This window comes from Onychomys torridus, chromosome 3, assembly GCF_903995425.1.
Source record: "Onychomys torridus chromosome 3, mOncTor1.1, whole genome shotgun sequence".
Taxonomy (NCBI): domain Eukaryota; kingdom Metazoa; phylum Chordata; class Mammalia; order Rodentia; family Cricetidae; genus Onychomys; species Onychomys torridus.
The window spans coordinates 59,808,811-59,830,166 of NC_050445.1; positions in this window are offsets into that span (position 1 = coordinate 59,808,811).

Sequence of the window (21,356 nt, forward strand, 5' to 3'; positions counted from 1 at the left end):
TATATATATATATATATATATATACACACACACACACACACACACACACACATATACATATAGATGTATATACACACACACATATATATGCATTTATATACATGGCATGAAAATAGAGGGGAATATTTAGGTACATGAGAAAGTGTCTTTATGAAACCACTGCTGTATACAATATATATTAATTTTGACAATTCTCCCAAGTGCAGCTACACGGTTCATTTTTTGGAGTGTGTGCATCTACACAGCAAGTCCCTGTCCTCCTTTCAAGGCTCTTTCCAATATCCCCTCAATGTCCACCCACCCCATGTCCAGCCCTGCAGACCTTGCATGGTATGTTTTGACCCAGCCACCCCAGGCAGACTCTGAGATCTGCTTCCTGCTTTGTGTATCAGTCTCAGCACTGTTGGTTCTTTGTGGAAAGAACACAACCAATAAAGAGCTAGAGAATAAAGTAATGGCATCCCTTAATTAATTCACTGTACAATGCTATACCCCAAACAACAGAATTTGGGTTTCTGTTTACAAAATAAATATTTTTCCTTTATGTATAAATAGGGGAGACCAAGGGCAATCTAGCACTATTATATAATTTTTTAAACATAGGTATATAAAATGTGTTTAAAAAATATAAACTTACAGATACACGCTCATACATTCTTGACAATTTTGTGAATTTAGCTTGAGGAAATAAGAATTTATGTTACCAAGCATGTTCTCTTGTAGGCTATGCACATCGGAAAGTACTGCCTGATATAATGCTAGTATATATTCTGAAAGAAAAAAAATCTATTAATTCTTTCATCCATGGTTGTATTATAGAAACAGCCCCCTGTCTTAAAAGCTACTGGTATACGGTGTGTGAAAAATAATGTCATCTACTAACATCAAAGTACACTTCTGTTTTATTACTGATTTTGGGGTTCCTGTGCCATTTGAAAGGGACCTTTGAAAACTGTAATGAGATGCAAACTTACGCCAATGTCCTTCGGTATAGCTCTAACGCTTTGGTTGGGGCAGGAGTTGGTAAGGCAGCGCCTTCTCATGCTGCTGCCGGAATGTGGGACATTGAACTGCCGCCTTCTTCCGGACAGATTTCTCACATTTTTTCTTTTTTTTTGGTCAATGGTGAGAAAGTAAATGTTTTTGGCTTTAAACCACATGGTTGGTCTGTCATGGGTTATATAGTCAAACACTATGTAAACAAGGAAGCATTGCTATTTTCCTATAATATTTATTAAAGTCAGCAGTGAACCAAATATGGCCAAAGGGTCATAGCTAGAATCCATAACTAGTGGAATTTTAGAATCCTTGTTAGCTTTTCTCTGCTATGATATTCAGTTTCTGTGATTATGTGTAGGGTCAGGATTGGGGGGGGCATCAGGAAGAGGAGCACTCTTTAAAGATTAATTGGTGGATGCGATTACTATATTTGACTTATCTTCTCACTTGAAATCTTTTTGCTTTTTAGCATAATGCCCCTATTATATTTGGCAATTTGAGTGCCGTCACAAGTAAAATGTAAAACCATTGTTCCCTGAAAAGAGAAAAGGCTTCGGTATGAAATGATGCCTGCAAGGAGTGTGGGTGATAATTGACTCATGTAATCATTTCTATTTCGGTACTATGGCAAGTATTTCTGGAGATGGCTCACACAGCAAGAGGATCTTCAAGATGCACATACCATAATTAACCTTTTTATATACCCTAGTAGAATTAACCAACAGTCGTCTCTTCTTTAGCAGTTTTAACTTTACTTATGTTCTGTGAAAATGATTTCAGTTGAAGGAAATAATTATAACGGAAAAGCTCTTTTATCTTGCATTTTAAACAAAATATGCATATTCTTCCTGTTACTTTTATTTTGTGACTAAATTCTATACATTGATATATAGGTGGTCATTTTTTTTTCTTTCCAGCACAGGGGATTAAGTAACTATTTTATGCTTTTGTGCTATATAGGTCAGTGATTCAGGATATGGTCTCTAGACCAGCACATCAGCATCAGTACCAACATCATCTGAGAATTTGTTCCATATGCACTGAGTGAGAAACATAGATCCCAGGATAATTTCTTTTCTTTTTTCTTTTTTGAGCTAAGGATCGAACCCAGGGCCTTGAGTTTGCTAGGCAAGCGCTCTACCACTGAGCTAAATCCACAACCCCCCAGGATGATTTCTTAACTCATAATTTCTTAACAAGCTTTCCAGGTGACTCTGATTCCCAATAATGTTTGGGAATCATTTGCATAGACTATTATTACTTTTTAAAATCCCACGTTAAGGGGAGAACATCCTCCATGCAAACACCAGAATGAGCCTGTGGTTGACACACTGAGAAGAGGCATAATAAAGTCAATGACAAATAATAAAGTCCAGCTGTATTACTACAAAAAAGTCTGAGCAAGGAAACCAATAGAGAAGAGAAGAAAGAGACTAAGGAGAACTGGGAAACCCCAGAGGATCTTCTTGGGAGCAGTGGTTAAGTCCACAACCGTGCCTCCCGTCAAGATAGGCATTCGACAACCCCTAGGTAGATGGATGGGAACTCTGCTGGTGACAGGGACACATAGGAAGAGGGCTTTTCCCAGACGCAAAGTGCTCATGGTTTTGGAGTGGGGAAAAAAGAAAGAAAGAAATGGCTCACTTGAAAATTTATGAAACAGTCAAAAGACAGAAGTAGGATGTCAGGAGACAGGCTAAAAAGAATAAAGGAAAGGGGGAAGAAAACAAGACCTTCTGAATCCCTCTAACCACTGAATGCCAAGCTCAGCTTTGACTTAGAGACACAGTTCTTCACTCTTCTATTCTGATTATCTGCAACTACTCAGAGCCGTGCGACCGCAAACATTTCCTTGTGGTGATATTGTGTTCCCCAATATATCGTGCACTCTAATAAATTTATCTGGGGTCAGAGAACATAACAGCTACTAGACAGACATAGAGGCCAGAAAATGGTGGCACACACACCTTTAATCCTATCACTTGGGAGGCAGAGATCCATCCCTATCTCTGAGTTCAAAGCTCACTGGAAACAGCCAGGCATGGTGCCTCACGCCTTTAATCCCAGGAAGTGATGGCAGGAAGCAGAAAGGTATATAAGGTGTGAAAACCAGGAACTAGAGCTGGTTAAGCTTTTAGGCTTTTGATCAGCAGTTCAGCTGAGATCCATTTGGATGAGGATTCAGAGGCTTCCAGTCTGAGGAAACAGGATCAGCTGAGGAACTGGTGAGGTGAGGTTAGTTGTAGCTTGTTCTGCTTCTCTGATCTTCCAGCATTCATCCTAATACCTGGCCTGGGTTTGTTTTTATTAATAAGACCTTTTAAAATTCATGCTACACTTCCTTCCCTTACAATGTTTGTGACTGTCAAAGACACACAGATCATTAAGCTCCTAGCAGGGCAGTGATATAGACTGAATGTTTGTGACTCCACCCGTTCATATGCTGAAATCCTACCTTCCCTCAAGTGGTGGTGTTTAGAGTGGGACTTTTGGGAAGTAATAGGAAAGATGATGGAGTTTTTGTGAATTGGATTAATGATACTATAAGAGACCCTGGAGAGGTTCCTTGTTCCTTCTACTATGAAGACGCAAAGTGAAGTGGTCATCCATGAACTACAAAATGGTTTTAATGGGATACCGAAAGTCATGGACTTCTTCGCCTCTAGAACTGTGAGATAAATTTCTACTGATTATAAGACAGTTTTGGCATTAAGTTATAGTAATTTAAGTTATAGTAACTTGAATGAACCCAAACAGGCAGGACCAACCTATTCCTACTACTACTCCCACTGGATTGTTTTTCTAGTTCTGTGACTTTAGTATTGGAGTCTCATCAGAAAATGCTCTGGATTCATAAGGAAACTCAAAAGGGGATGATATTCTATTAAAAACTAGCAGCAAATAGATCACAATAGTAATTTTGGAGTGTGATAGAGTAATTTTGAGTCACTTAGTCAAAGAGTCTCAAATGTTTTAAACAGGAACTTCCACAGTTTAGTAAAATCATATAATATTCATTTTTTAGTTGACAGGCAATAGAAAGTGCTAAAGAGAAGAAAATAATTTCACAAAGAAAGATTGCTAATATTTTGTAAACATTAAAAAAGTCCTCAAGAGGGATCATGTGGTATGTACTACTTTTTAAAAGAATTTATATTTTGGATTAAATTTGGGTTTAGAGAAATGTTGTAAACATAGCAGTATTCTACATATGCTCCATTTGGCTTCCTCTATTCTTAGGAAGTCTTACTATTATTTCATAATGATAAATAATAAAATACAAAATAAAGTTATGCAATAAAGGTATTTGTTAACAGGCACAAATATATATAAAAAAGATTTATTACAAGGGATTGGCTCACAGGACTAAGCAGACTTAAAAGTTATGAGGTCTGCCTTAGACAGTCTACAGACACAGAGAAGCTGATGTTTTGATCAAAACGTCACATTTCAGGGCAGTCAGGCAGAAAAATCCCTAGTATTTAACCTTTCTGTTTCACTCATGTCTTCAGTCAGCTGGGTGAGGTCCATCTATATTAGGGAAGCCAATCTATTCTATTCAGTCTACTCATTCAAGTATGGATTGCATCAAGAAGTGCCCCGAGAGACACACAAGATAATGTGTGTCTAGGTACCTTGTGGCTTCATTAAACTGTCACATGAAATTAATCATCACAGCTATACATGCTACTTTTAATCTATTAGTTTAATATAATATTCAACTTGCCAGATCATATTGTCAACAGAACCCTTCACTTGACATGCTCACAGCAAGGAGATGGCTCTCCAGATGTCCCACATTTCTGTCTCCATCAGTTCAGCTAGGTAGCTGGACGCATTCCATAGCTTTCCACAAGTCAGCTGTGCTCAAACTCAGATATTTTTTTAATTATATAACTTAGCTACATGTTATAAAAACTGATAAAATACAAATGCAAGAAGATATATTTTTGCATATCAAATAGGATGAATATGCTAAAAATACTCGTTAAACATAAAGTTATTCAAAATTCGCTTTCAAGGAGGTATGGACATGACAATAATGAAACACTAGGATTCTGAGTGCATGTCTCCCCCAAGTACCTTCCAGTTCTCCTTTCATTAAAGAGAATTGAAGCTGGAAATCCAGAGAGTACATCATTGTCGTGGTCCATGTTGGCTCAAGGAACTCAATCAAATGCCCATTCTAGAAGAAAAAGATATAAACCCCCAACAAAAAGACCCAAAAGTGGCCAAGGGCAATGGATGTAGCTTTTGCTGAAATACAGTTCAGTTAGGGAAGACGAGAATGTTATGGATGACTGTACAACCATGGGGATGGCATGTATACCACAGAACTGCATGCCTAAAATGCTTAAACATATTGTTACATGCAAGTCATTACAGTTAAAGACACATTAGTGACTGGGTATATCTTTAGCTTCCTCATTTCAACAAATATGTTTTTAATAGAAATGGCTGCATCAGACAAGAAGGCTTCTTTGGTGCTAAACTTACTGTTATTTGGGTTAATAGAAGAACAGGACCCCAACATGAAACCAGATGACTTTCAGGTAAATTACTCCCTTCTGAGACTTTTAAAGCAAAGGATTTTAATTCTCTCACATTTTTCTAAATTTAAGAGAAAAGTAGGTGGTTAGAGCAGGGGCTTTTAACCCAAAGCTGTGCCAGTTTCCCCGGCACATTAAGAAATGGACCTGTGCACATCTGTCATGGCACAGGGATCATCTAGTGGTGCAGAGATGCCAACTCTCCTATTAAACAAAACAAGCCCACACACTGACAGACATAGACACACAGTTAAAGCTAAAAACTCGAGCCTTTAAATGTTAGTTCATATCAAATGTGGATTTTACATCAATTCATTTTCCCTTTATCTTTTTTTAGTATTTGTGTTGCTAATGCTATAGCAGGAGATGTGGTGGGTTGGTGAAAGAATTCACCCTTTAGTTTGGAGTAGAAAGGAAACTAGTTTGTCTAGTACACTGTAAAGAATGCAGAAGGCATCAAAGTTGCAGGACTGCTTGTGTACGGCAGTGAGCGGGGCAGAGGCTCCCTTTGGATGTGTTCTCTTCCATTGGCATGGGCTACTTTGTGAGCAGTTTCTGGGCATGCACCTCCCACCACGCTAAGGAGGGCAGCTGTGTGGTTGTGCTGCAGCTGATGTTGATTCCCTGTACCACGGTGCTATTCCACCGTTGTGCTGTTTGTGTGGAACTTAGCTATGCTTTGTCTATTGATGGAATGGGGCCCTGGCGGGTGGGAGTGTGGCGAGTTGCTTTCTGGATGAGTCTTGCTTTGGGAAACCCATTCCATTTGCTGGTCTCTCAAGGACAGCGTTCCTCCACAGACATAGACATTCAGCATATTTTTAAAATTCTGCTTCTAGTACAAGAAAGACTAGCAGTTTGATCCTGAACACACAAAAATTATGTTGAATTTTGTGCAATATCAATTTCTTCATCCAATGAGAAAAGACATACTTCCATTGGTTTCCCCTTCTGCTTTCAGGTCTGTGTGGTTTGACCCCATAGGCTCATGTACTTGAATGCTTAGTCACCAGGGAGTGGAACTCCTAGAAAGGATTAGAAGGTGTGGTCTTGTTGGAGGAAGTGTATCACTGGGGATGGGCTTGGAGATTTTAAAAGCCCATGCCAAACCCAGAGTTTCTCTCTCTCTCTGCCTAGGGATCAGGATATTAAACCCTCAGCTACTCCAGCATCTTATCTGTGGGTGTATCACTGTGCTCCCTGCCATGATGAGAAAGGACTAATCTCTAAAACTGTAAACATACCCCCAGTTCAATGCTTTCTTTCATGTGTTGCTTTGATCATGGTGTCTCTGCACAGCAGGAGAACAGTGTCTAAGACAAGGTCCATTATTCTTTGCTAGTTATTCTCAATGTTCTGGAGTTTTGAACACCAACATATGGTCAGAACTGTGGATCTAACACCAGTTCAAACCATGGTTCCCTCTTGATTCTATTTCAGTAATTCAGCATTAACCAGCAGACATTTTCCTACCATGGTTTCTCCACTGCCTCAATACTTGGCAGCCTATCTTGCCATACATGTGTTTTTAATTATTTTTATTCTAAGAAAAGGTTATAGAATTTGCTTTCATATTTAGTATCCACCTGTTACATTTATCCTGAGAGGATGATTGTTAGGGCTCAAAAGTTCAAGTCAGCTTTCTGGTTGGTAAGTTTTCAGCCTCATAAGGCTGTCCTAGAATTTCTTTTCTCTTACAGCACTTCTATTATTTTTGATTTGGGGAGTATTTCCTGTCCTATTTACAACATAAATCTGCATGTGAGGGTGTGCTTGTGTGTGTGTGTGTGTGTGTGTGTGTGTGTGTGTGTGTGCAGGGGCATGTCCAAGTGCATGTGTGTATATATGGAGACCAGGGAATAATCTCACATATTATTCCTTAGGCACTGTCAGTGTGGCCAGTGAGTCCAGGGACCGTCTTATCTACCTCTCAGTGGTATTACAAGTACATATAACTATACCCAGCTTTTCTTTCTAATGTGCATTCTGGGACAAGCATTCCACTGTAGGACTGAGCCAGTTCCCCAGTCCTACAACATAAATCTTTAAGAAGATAGAAATTGGCTGTTGAATGCTATGAAAATTCCATCTATAAAATTATGTCGGCTCATTCTTAGAAGAAGATTGTAAATTCAACAGCTTTAGGAGTATTTGAGTTTTTAAAAATTCTTAAATCAATTTTGGTAAGTTATATTTTCCTAAGAATTATTTTGCTTCAGTTTTGAAATACATTGGCATGAAACTGTTCATAGTATTCTGTTTTCAACTGCTGCTATAGTGGGGTGCACCTTTTAAGAATTTATGCTTTTATATGGCCTTGCTTCTCAACTACGCTTGTGAAAGAATAGTCTATTTCATAATCTCTTTCAGAAGGAAAACTTTGCTATTGGTCTTCCTGTTATCGTTTTGTTTTCCACTTCTAGAACGTGCTCTTCCCATTGTGGTCTCTCTTTATTTCTGTCTTTATTTTCTTGCTCTGTAAATATTTAGGATGGGCATTTAGTTCAGTTTCAAAGCTTTTACTAATGTAAAGATTTATGGACAATAAAGTTCCATGAACACATTGCTTCTGATATAATCTTTAGAAGACAGAAATTAGCTGTTGAATGTTTTAAAAATTCCATCTATAAAATTATATTCACTATGGTTAGTTTTTTCAACTTGATATTACCTAGAATTACCTGGGAAGAGAGTCACTGAGAGATTGTCTAGATCAGGGTGGCCTGTGGTCAGGTGTCTGGTGGGCTGTCTTGCTCACCTTACTCTGAGACCCTGACTTGGCAAAGCCCAGTGTTTATGAATACTGAGCATGGAGCATTCATCTCTCTGCTCCTGACTGGGAGAGAACTGGCTGCTTCAAGCCCTGCCTCTACTTTTCCCTGATAAGGGTCTCTAACCTTGAATTGCAAGTGAAAATGAACCCTCCTTTTTTTCAGAGTATCTCATCAACAGAAAAGAAACTAGTATAACATGGTATATCTTCTATCATAATTAAATATGTATATTTAATTTAACACACACACATACACACACACACACACACACACACACACACACACACACACACACACACATTGGGTTTTTGAGACAGGGTTTCTTTGTACAATCCTAGCTGTCCTTGAACTCATTCTGTAGACTAGGCTGGCTTCGAACTCAGGGATCTGCCTGTCTCTGCTTCCCAAGTGCTAGGATTAAAGACATGCACCACCACTCCTGTTTTTTAATTATTTAAAAATACTATGATTTCTTAATGGATCCCTTAAAGAAAAAATATTCTTCCCAAACAGATGAGAATGTTTAAAATACTGTTTTGTCGTTGACTTCTTTTATCCTAAATTGTCATCAGAACACACCATCTTTCTAAGGTTTAGATTTAATGCCACTATCATGTAAGCACTTTGATAAACTCGTCTTTTGTTTAAATGGAAATGCCTTTCTTTCCTTTCATGCTTGAAAGGCATTAACTATTCACTCTCTGGACTTAAATATAACATCCTGTTGCCTTTTATTTTCTGGTATCAGTACTGCACATGAAGTGATCTTTCTTTGTGTGTGATCTTTCTCCTATCTGACTCTTAAAATCACCTTTGTTTTTCTCCAGAGCTCCTATCTAATAGCTAGGTGCTGCTTTTCTTTGTATTTGTCCTTCTTGGGCATCCTACACTTTCTACAGTACATTCCTGACTTCAGCATTGGGAAAAGCAGCTGAAACACTCTCATGTTCTCATGAGCTTTTCCCCTGTGTTCTCTCTGATCTGATACAGGTCAGAACTTCTCATTTTTCCTCAATATTTGGAACAATTCTGATACTTTCTAGCCCTTCCTCTCTTTTCTTCCTTTTTAAAATTCACTTCTGTTCTCAAGGTCATTACTTCTCTCTTCAAGGTTGTGTTTCACTGTCTCCAGGTCCTCACATATTTGCTATTAAGGAAGTCTACTTAGTGGTTGTTAACATGTCATTGCTTGGTCATTCCTGACAGTCTTCTGTTGCTTACTCTTTATTTTAATTTTAAATATTTCTCTAAGTATTTCCTCAGCCACTCTTCTTTCTGTGACAATCCTAATATAGATGGCTTACATTGTCAGGGGCTTAGTGGCCTTTATCGTGACCTGTCAATGGCCAATTGCGTGTGTGGAATCCAGTGAGATAGCTTATGAGTGGTTTTCTATGGGGAAGTTATGCTAGTTGCTGGGAAGACCATCAACTTGGGCTATGGTAGCTCCCTTTGAGGGTCTTGGCTTAATGCCAAACATCAGTTTCAGTTCCCTTTCTTGCTGCTGACTTGGGGGTCAGTATCTACATTGCAGTTTAGAGTAGCCTGCTGGCATCTCCCTCAGTATAGTCACACAGCTTCTCTCTTTTGCTCTTTGCTCAGCCCGCTTACCTGTTCATGACTCCAAGGTCTAATGTTGACCCTATCTGATCCGATTTCTTTATTTTAGGCAGACAGTTGGACTTGGAGATAATTTTACTCACTTCCTGGAAGCCGAAGAATAAACCAAAATGTTTTATTCAGGATTTAAGATCTAATTAGTTTCAACAGACAGTTTCTTGTCTGTCACTGCTTTAGGAAGCAGAAGTCCAATTCTTAATCTCTGAGGCTCAACAAATAAAATATATCAGCACATGGGACCCTGTCATGACTCAAAGGATCAAGTCTCTATAATTATTTTTATATTTTCATTTTGAAACACCACTACTCTAAGACCAACTGTATTTTCATTTTTAAAATGACTAAAGTAGGTAGTCTTTCCATTGAGTTAACTCAAGCATAAAATTATGACTTATGTGGATATTCTGATAAGAGAACATGTAAGATTTCTTAGGAACAATTTTCATCAACAGCCCTCTAGGAAATGTGCCAATGTGCATGTCACTAAGGCACATCAATTATAATTCAGTCCAGGGAGGAGAATTCAAGAGGGGCTACAGGCAATCTGTCCACCAGCCTTTCAACATAGAGGATCATTCAATCAGGACGTCTGAGTGCAAAGGATTACAAACAGGTACACTCAAAATTACAAGGAGCTACTAGAAGCCCCTGAGGGTTTCTTAATTAATAGCTGATATTATCTACTTTATTTGTTTTGTTTAGTAGATGTACTGTTACATTGACAGTACTTAAACTTCAATTTATACACACACACACACACACACACACACACACACACACACACACACATCTTTTCTGAAGTTTCCAAAAGTTCTTTTATGATATTTTAGCCATAAATATATCATTTTGAAAATTTTCATAGTTTTTTTTTTTTTTTTTTTTTTTTTACTCAGAAAGCTGTTAAAGGACAGTTTAGTGTCTATAATTATTTCCATGTTAATATACAAGAAAAGATAATGTACTTGCTTGTTTTTTTTTTCTGCTTTGATTTTTGTCACTCACTCAGGTTCTGATACTCATCCATCTGGAGAACATCAGCTCCCCTGAACACCCAGCATGCAGCTCTGCTTCTTAAAGGGAAACATCGCTTCAGTTAACTGCAGCCTGAGTTTGAATATAGTTGTGCTTGGGGATTTTTTTTTTCTTGAGAAAACTTTAAAACATCTGTATTGCAAAGGTCTTTTATGGCATGGCTGCATATGCTACTAGTCTTGAAGACCACTAGCAGTACACTTATTTGTGAATTTTTGTATGGTGTAATGTATGTTTATGCACACACTTGTGTGTGACCAAGTGTGTACCGTCCAGGGTGTGTGTGCTCTGGCACATGGGTGGCCAGAGAACAAGTTCCGGTGTTGGTCTTCTACTTGCATCTTGTTTGAAACAAGATCTCTTTGTTCACACTGTATATCCCAGGCTAGCTGAACTGTGAGCTTCCTCGGAGCCGCCTGTCTCCACCTCCACCCCTCCACAAACACTAGGATTACAGACATATGTTACAGTACCTATCTTCACATGGGCTCTTGTGATTCAAACTCAGGTCTGCATGTGTAGCAAGCGCTTTACTGCTGCATCATCTCTCTAGCCCTATTCATGATTGTTATGAGTCGGGGTTAAAGATGCAGCTTGGAGTGGCAAGATCCTGTGTCATCCCTTAAAAGTCAGAAGACAAGAGGGCATGGAAGAAGGACTTTTAACAGACAGATCTGTTTAATAGTATTCTTTAAGTGACCTTTCCATTTTTCAGGAAGTGATTATTTAGGGCTTGCTCAGGACATTATTATTTTTTAAACTTCACGCATTCATATTGTGATACAGGACATCATAGAAAATGAGTAATTTAAATTACACCCACTTTCAAACTTACTGGGAAGTGTAAGATTAAAATAACTGATCCATTTCACTGGCCCAGGTGAGGCCTGAATTTCTAAAGCCCAACCCTAGGAACCTGTCTCTGTACCTGCATGAATGGGCGGGTGCTCACAGCTGCTGTCCCAGAGGGCTGCAGATCACCCCACCATCCACAGAGATATCTGCACTCCAGACTGTCTACATTACTGTTAATGTTTTTAAATAGCACCGCTGACTTCACTTTTTAGGGAAACTGGACAATTTTGAGTGACCTAATACAACGATATATTGTTTCTAATTTCTCTGGGAAAATGTCCTTCTTAAAATTCTCCTAAGGCAGAGTCTAAAGTCAGGACAGGAAGACAAACTTCTACACCTGGAGCCAATGGTGACAGATGGGACTCAGATATTTATTATTTTAGTGTTTGGGCTGGTGAACATCTTCAATGCAAAAAATGAATTTCCTTTTTGGATTACTTAGGATACTGTTTCTAAAGCTGAAGTTTGCCACACCATCCTAGATACACTTTCCCCCACTTGAATGAATGAAAACATCACATGGCTGTTTCCAAGAGCACATAAAAATAGATTGGAAGAGTTGTTGTTTCCCGGGCTTTTCTTAATCACATTCATGTTTTGTGTGGTTTGTATGCTTGCCTGTGCATATTTGTGTGGGCATGGGGTCAACCTTGTGTGCCATTCCTCAGAAGCTATCTACTTTGTTTTTGAAACAGGGCTCTTGCTGGCCTAGGGTTTTCTGAGTAAGCAAGGCTGACTGCCTGCAAGCCGCAGAGACTTGCCTAGGGCTGAGGTGACAATTGCATACCACCACGTCTGCCTTTTAAAACTTGGGTTCTGTGGATCCAAATCAGCTTCTCTTGCCACAAGGCTAAGCATCTCCCAGGCACTTCCTTGTTAGTGTTCTTAGTGATAATATTTACTTAAAGAAGGAAGAAAAGAAGGGAGAGAGGGAAGTAGGGAAAGGGGTATTTAGTATTACATATTAAAATGGAAGTTAGGTGGTTTATTTGGGGGAGGAAGCTGCCTTTCTCCTTAAAGCTTCAAAAGATGAAGTTCTACACACTCCTGACACTTCTAAACAATGATGTGAAGCCTTCTAACTTGAGGCAAAGCCTTGGGTTATTAGACCCTTCCTGCATTAGATGGAAGTCAAGCCTGTCCATTTGCATCTGTTACTCCAAATAAAGCTGCTATAGAATGGCTGGGACAAAAGGCCTTTCTTGATCTGTCCAGCTGCCTCCCACTCCTGCCAGAGCATCTCTGGGCTGGGGCTAGAGCCTAAGAGGCAAGCCAGATGAGCATGAAATTAACCACAGCTTTGGCCTCTCGCTGCTCCCTGCCCAGCTATCCTATTGGGACTTCCAGTTCTGAGCATGGCTGGCCAAGTCCTTCTCAGCCAGCTCTGCACATGGGGCAGCCTCTGGGAAGAAGCACATGCCAAACTGAGAAACATTCAGTGTCAGCCTTCTCAGCATTGATCAGGCAACTTATTGTCACTGAGGGAAGGAACACAGGGAGAAGTTTAGTGCAAGGTGTGTTGAAGACAAGAAGAAGTCATCAAATGACTCTGGTGATGAAATGCACCATAAGCTGGGAGTGGTGGGACACATTTGTAGAACCAGCACTTGGGAGACAGAGGCAAGAGGATTCTCACAAGGTTTAGGTCAGCCTTTTCTATATAGTGAGTTCCAGGCCAGCCACTAGACCCCGTGGATAATGATTTCATATTTCCACTTTACTTCCTACCGCCATCCCCAAAAGGACAGATAATGCAGACAAGATCTAACCCTGAACCTAAGGGAATTAAGTCTTGGAATAGTTTCAGTTTGGAACCATTTTCCTCCTCAACTACATCATGCCTTAGAATGAAGAGCTAAGATAGAAAGAACGAAATGAACCAGGCATTTCAAAGTGAAAGAAACACTTGAACACAGCCACACCAAACCCAGGAACCTATAATTAACAGTTTCCCGTAAAGGATGGAGGGTAGGGAGCTGAGCTAGTAAATGAGCAATGTGGTGTGCAGGAAGGCTAGCTGAGCTATTAAATCGACATGGTGTGCAGAAAGGGCTATAGAGGGGATTTATTGTTGGCAGGAGAGCTTTAACTTTGGCATTTCACAACTCTCGTGTCTTTAACTTTTATACAGACAATTCCATTCCTGTCATCACACAAAGCTGGCATATGATAAAAATCAATACTATTGCAGGTAAGCAGGGGAGGACTAACGAATTCAGCTGATGGGGAGGGAACTGTTTGGGACGATTTGTATCTGTGTGAATATATGCTGTGTTTGAGAGGGCAGGTGAAGATTGGTGAGAGAGCCAAGTTCAATAATCAGCGGCCACAGCAGCTTCAAGTCAACTATGTGTTTCTGTGTAACATGTGAGCAAGGGTCGGATTTGGTACAGCAACAGAGAAGACACAAATCCCATGCCTAGCTACGGACATTGTAAAATGGTCTCATAATTCTTCATGTATTTGAATTATCAGCAGTACCACAGTCAAAATTTAGTCTAGAATAGGCTCCCTCATCGCAAATTGTTGTGGTTATTCTTAAACCACAGCCATTATAAGGAAGTGATGGCAATAGGTTGTAAGCTGTTTGCTTGACAGCCAGAAAATTTTAAGTGAGAATATATAAAATAAAGCTATGGATAATTGTCTTATACCTCCTTAATGCTAGTTACTACCTTACATATATTTTAAGAGTTGAGATCCTGGCCTAAACTCCAGTGGAAGCCCCCTGCTCTACCAGAGGACATGGAGTTCCCAGAACCCCAGAGGTCATGCATGCCGCCAGAACCACTGCAGAGGCACCCTCCCGGATCAGAGGACTCACTGGCCACCAGAAACACGGGCCAGTTGGGTCAGAAGACCAGAAGGAAGTAGAAACCAACGGGGAAAAACACCCATCCAACAAAGACAAACTCAGAAATCGGCACCTAAACCTATAATTATCCAAACCCAAATGCCTAGAGGCAGCATAAGAACACAATCAACAACAGCCAGGGCAATATGTCACCACCAGAGGCCAGCTATCCCACCACACCAAGCCCTGAATATTCCAACACAGCTGAAGAACAAGAAAATGACTTTAAAGCCAACTTTGTGAAGATGGTAGAGTTCATGAAAGAGGAAATAAACAAATCTCTCAAAGAAATCAAGGAAAACACAAACAATTAGAGGAAATGAACAAATTCCTTAAAGAAAACCAAGAAAAAAACAAACAGAAATGAATAAAACTGTTCAAAGACCTGAAAATGGAAGTAGAAGAATAAAGAAAACGCAAACTGAGGGAATCCTAGAGATGGAAAATCTAGGTAAGTGAACAGGAACTATAGATGCAAGCATCACCAATGGAATACAAGAGATGGAAGAGAGAAGTTCAGCTGTAGAAGATACAATAGAAGCAATTGATAAATCAGTTGAAGAAAATATTAAATCTAAAAAATTCCTGACCTAAAACATCTAGGAAATCTGGGACACATGAAAAGACCAAACCCAAGAATAATAGGAATTGAAGAAGAGAAGAATCCCAGCTCAAAGGCCTAGAAATTATTTTTAACAAAAATCTTAGAAGAAATTTTCCTAACCTAAAGAAGGACATGCTAATAAAGTTATAAGAAGCTTACAGAGCACCAAATAGATTGGATCAGAAAAGAAAGTCTCTTCACCACATAGTAATGAAAACAGTAAACACACAGAACAAAGAAAGAATATTAAAAGCTGCAAGGGGAAAAGGCCAAGTAACATATGAAGGTAGAACTATTAGAATTACACCTGACTTCTTCATGGAGACTCTAGAAGCCAGAAGGGCCTGAACAGATGTCCTGTAGACTCTTAAGAGACCACAGATGCCAGCCCAGACTACTCTACCCAGGAGCACTGTCAATCACCATAGATAGAGAAAGCAAGATTTTCCATGATAAAGCCAAATTTAAAGCATACTTATCCACAAATCCAGCCCTAAAGAATATACTAGAAGGAAAACTCCAACCCAAGGAGGCTAACTACACCTAATAAAACACAAGAAATAAGAAATCTCAAAAAAAAACCCCAAAAAACAAAAGAAGAAACACACACACACACACACACACACACACACACACACACACAATCACTACCATGAACAAAATAACAGGAGTTAGCAATCATTGGTCATTAATATTCCTCAGTATCAATTGACTCAATTCCCAAAAAAGACACAGACTAACAGAATGGATGAGAAAAATGGGATCCTTCCTTCTGCTGCACACAAGAAACACACCTCAACATCAAAGATAGACATTACTTCAGAGTGAACGGCTGGACAAAGGATTTTCCAAGTAAATGGACCTATGAAACAAGCTGGTATAGTCATTCTTATATATAACAAAATAGACTTCAAAATTAATCAAAAGAGACAGGGAAGGACACTTCATAGTCATCGAAGGAAAGATCTATCAAGATGATCTTTCAATTCTTTTTTTTTAAGTAATATAAAATATTTTAATGGAGGAAAGAGAAGTTTACATGTGTTTAAATTTAAGAAATATGTAAGTAAAACTTAAATACACAAATGATAACTTGGCATTTTAGAGAGGTACCTGTGGTAATAAATATTGGAGTACAGCACCCGAGTTACTGTGAAATATGACACATTGAATTTTTGCCCCAGACACAGGAGAATATACAGGTACACATCCAAAATCCAAAATTTAAGAATTTTAATGATCCAAAATATAAAACCTTTCAAGTGCAAACATTATATTTAAAGTAAAAATTCTGTTCTTAGCCTTATGTGATGTTACAATGGAAATAAAGGCATATTATTGTATTGTATATAAGTGCCCTCAGGCTATGCATAGAAAGTCATATGTGAAGCAAATGAATTTTTGTTTCAACTTAGAGAACATTCCCCCAAATACTTTATTAAGCACATGAAAACATGCTCAAATAGAAATATATTAAATAATTCTTGTCTAAATTTATTTTAATTGAGACATATTAAACTATATTAATTTTGCTGTGCTGCAAAAACAAATTATAACAGGCTTGTTTGATATAACCTAAAAGCCTGTTATAATTTGTTTTTGCAGATCTTTCAATTCTTAACATCTATGCTCCAAATGCAAGGACACCCACATTTGTAAAGGAAACACTACTAAAGCTTAAAACACATTGATAGTGAAAGACTTCAATACCCCACTCTTATCATTGGACAGGTCATCCAGACAAAAACTCAACAACTGGAGCTAATAAACATTATAAACCAAATGGACCTAACAGATATCTACAGGATATTTCATCCAAATACAAAAGAATACACCTTTTTTTCAGCACTTCACAGAATGTTCTTCAAAATTGACCATATCCTCAGTCACAATGCAAGTTTCAACAGACATAAGAAAATTGAAATAACCCCCTGCACTCTATCAGACCAGCACAGATTAAAATTGGATTTCAACAAAACAGAAACAACAGAAAGCCTACAAACTCTTGGAAATTAAATGATTCTCTACTGAATGGCCACTGGGTAAAGGCAAAAGAAAGAAAGAAAATAAAGACTTTCTAGAATTCATTGGAAATGAATGCACAACATGCCCAAACATATGGGACACAATGAAAGTAATGCTAGAAGGAAAGTTCATGGCACTAAGTGCCTTCATCAAGAAAGCAGAGAGATCTCATACTAGCAACTTAAAGCACACCTAAAAGCTCTAGAACAAAGAGAAGCAAGCTTACTGAAGAGGAGTAGACAGCAGGAAATTACCAAACTGAGGACTGAAATCAAAATAAAATAGAAATAAAGACAACAATACAAAGAATCAATGAAACAAAGAGTGGGTTCTTTGAGAAAATCAACAAGATAGACAAAACTTTATCCAAACTAACTAAAAGACAGAGAGAGAATATCTAAATTAACAAAATCAAAAAGAAGATAGGGACATAACAACAGACACTGAGAATCATTAAGTCATACTTTTAAAAGCTGAACTCCAAAAAAAATTGGAAAATATAAAAGAAATGGATAATTTTCTCAAAAGATACCACTTACCAAAGTTAAATCAAAGCCAGATAAACAATTATAATAGACCTGTAGCCCTTGAAATAGGAGCAGTCATTAAAGACTCCCAACCAAAAACACCTAGGGCCAGATGGCTTTAGCTCAGAATTCTAGACTTTCTAAGAAAAGCTAATACCAATACCCCTCAAATTATTCCACAAAACAGAAACAGAAGGAACACTGTGAAATTTATTTTATGTGACCACAGTTACCCTGGTACTTAAACCACACAAAGATTCAAAGAAAGAGAATTACAGACCAATTTTCCTCATGAATATAGATGCAAAAATATTCAATAAAACATTGCAAATGGAATCCAAGAACACATCAAAAAGATTATCCACCATGATTAAGTAGACTGCATCCCAGAGATGCAGGGATGGTTCAACATAAGAAAATCTGTCAGTGTAATTCCCCATATAAACAACTGAAAGGAAAAAAAAACTGCATGATTATCTCATTAGATGCTGCAATCCAACACCCCTTCGTGATAAAAGTATTGGAGAGATCAGGGATACAAGGAACACACCTAAACATAATAAATGCAATTTACAGCAAGCCTATAGCCAACATCAAATTAAATGGAGAGAAACTCAAAGCAATTCCACTAAAATCAGGAACAAGACAAGGCTGTCCACTCTCTCCATATCTATTCAATATATTACTTGAATTTCTAGCTAGAACAATGAGACAGGTAATGGGGATACAAATTGGAAAGGAAGAAGTTAAAGTATCACTATTCAAAGCATACATAAGTGACCCCATAAATTCTACCAGAGAAGTAATAAACTAGAGCTAATAAACACCTTTAGTGAAGTGGCTGGATATAAGATTTTAAAAAATTAGTAGCCCTCCTATACACAAATGACAAATACACTGAGAAGGAAATCGAGGGAACACCACCCTTACAATAGCCACAAATAATGTAAAATACCTTGGGGTAACTATAGCCAAGTAGGTAGAAGACTTGTATGACAAAAATCTTCAAGTCTTTGAAGAAAGAAACTGAAGAAAATGGAAAGATCTTCCATGCTCATGGACTAGTAGGATTAACAGAGTAAAAATGGCAATCAATAGCAATCTACAGATTCAAAGCAATCTCCATCAAAATCCAACACAATTATTTACAGACCTTTAAAGAACAATATTCAACTTCACATGGAAAAACAAAAAACCCAAGATAGCAAAAACAATCCTGTACAAATAAAAGACTTCCAGAGGAATCACCATCCCTGATTTTAAGCTGTAATACAGAGCTATAGTAATAAAAATTGCATGATATTGGCATAAGAACAGACAGGTCGATCATGGAATCAAATCAAAGACCCAAATGTATATCCACACACCTATGGCAAAGGACACTGTCAATAGGACAGAATGGTAACCTATGGAATGAGAAAAGATTTTCACTGATTCCAAACCTGACAGAGGGCTAATATAAAATGCACACACACACACACACACACACACACACACACACACACACATATATGTAAAGAACTCAAGAAAATAGACATCCACAAACCAAATAATTCAATTAAAGAATGGAGTACAGACATAAACAGAGAATTAGCAACAGAGGAATCTCAATTGGTTGAGAAACACTTAAAGAAATGTTCAACATCCTTAGTCATCAGGGAAGTACAAATCAAAAGGACTCTGAGAGTCTATCTTAAAATTGTCAAAATGGCTAAGATCAATAACACAAGTGACAGTTCATGCTGGCAAGGATGTGGAACAAGAGGAACTCTCCTCCATTACTGGTGTGAGTGAAAACTTGTACAGTCACTATGGAAATCAATATGGCAGTTCCTCAGAAAATTGAGAATCGATCTACCTCAAGACTCAGCTATACCACTCTCTTGGCATATACCCAAAGGATACTCTGTCCTACCACAAGGATGCTTACTCACTCAACTGTGTTCATTGCAGCTTTATGCATAATAGCTAGAAACTGGAAACAACCTAGATGTCTCTCAACTGACAAATGAATAAAAAAATGTGGTGCATTTACACAATGGAGTATTATTCATTTGTTAGAAACAATAACATCATGAACTTTGCAGGCAAATGGATGGAACTAGAAAAATAATCATCCTGAGTGAGGTAACCTAGACCCAGGAAGACAAACATGATATGTATTGACTTATAAATGGACATTATCTGTTAAGTAAAAATAATCATGCTACAATTCACAGACCCAGAGAGGCTAAGTAAGGAGGGCTCAAGGGGCAATACATGGCTCTCCCTGGGAAGGAGAAATAGATTTTGTGGGTAGACTGGGGGCATGTGAGGATGGGAGCAGGAGGGATGAAGAGGGATTGTGGGAGAAAAGGAAGAGTACTGGGAGAGACAACTGGTATTTGGGGAGCAATGTAGAAACCCAGTAGAGTAGAAACTCCTTAGAATCTATGAGAGTGACTCTAGTGAAGTCTTCTGTAACCATGCAAGTCTCCTAGCAGTGGGACTGGGACATCAATCCAGCCACAAAACCTTCAGTCTACAATCTGTCCTGCCTACAATCAGTGCTGGGCAATGATGACACAAACTCGTGGGAGTGGTCAACCCATAACTGGTTCAACTTGAGGCCCATGCTATGAGAGGGAGTCCATGCATGACACAGCCTGGATGGCCAGGAACCAGAGGCAGGATAGCTCAGAGACCCAGGATAGAACCAAACACAACTGGCAAACAAAAGCAAAACAAAACACCCCAAATTTCTAGATCAGTGCTAGCCCAGTTGTCATCAGAGGGCCTTCATTCAGCATCTTGATGGAGCAGATGCAGAAAGCCACAGCCAAACACTAGTCAGAGCTAGGGGCACCCCACAGAAGATGGGGAGTGTAAATGGAAGTTTCTGTGTCCAGGCAGCAACTTCCAAATACCCATCAGCCATTTCCCAAATAATTAACTCATAGGCATAATATTACTTATAAATACTTGGCCAGTAGCTCAGGCTTATTACTAACTAGCTCTTACACTTAAATTAACCCATAATTCTTATATATGTTTAGCCACATGGCTTGATACCTTTTCTCAGTCTGGAATTCTCATCTTGCTTCCTCTGCATTTGGCTGGCCACTCCTGACTCTGCCCTTCCTCTACCCAGGATTCTCCTAGTCTGCTCACCCAACCTATAATTCCTGCCTGGCTACTAGCCAATCAGCATTTTATTAAACCAAGTTGAGTGACAAATCTTTACAGTGTACAAGAGCATTATCCCACAACAGGGGAGGAAGGATTGTTGAGGACATCACAAGAACAAGGCCCACAGAATCAAATAAGCAGGGCTCATAGGGGCTTCCAGAGATGGAAGTGGCAAACACGGACCCTGTATGTGTCTGAGCCAGGTCCTCTGCATGTACCTTACAGGTATGCAGCTCGGTGTTCTTGTGAGACTTCCAAAAATAGGAGTGTGGGGTGTCTCTGTTTGCCTGTGCTTGGGACCCTGTTCTTCCTACAGGGTTGCCATTTCCAGATATGGTATGAGGG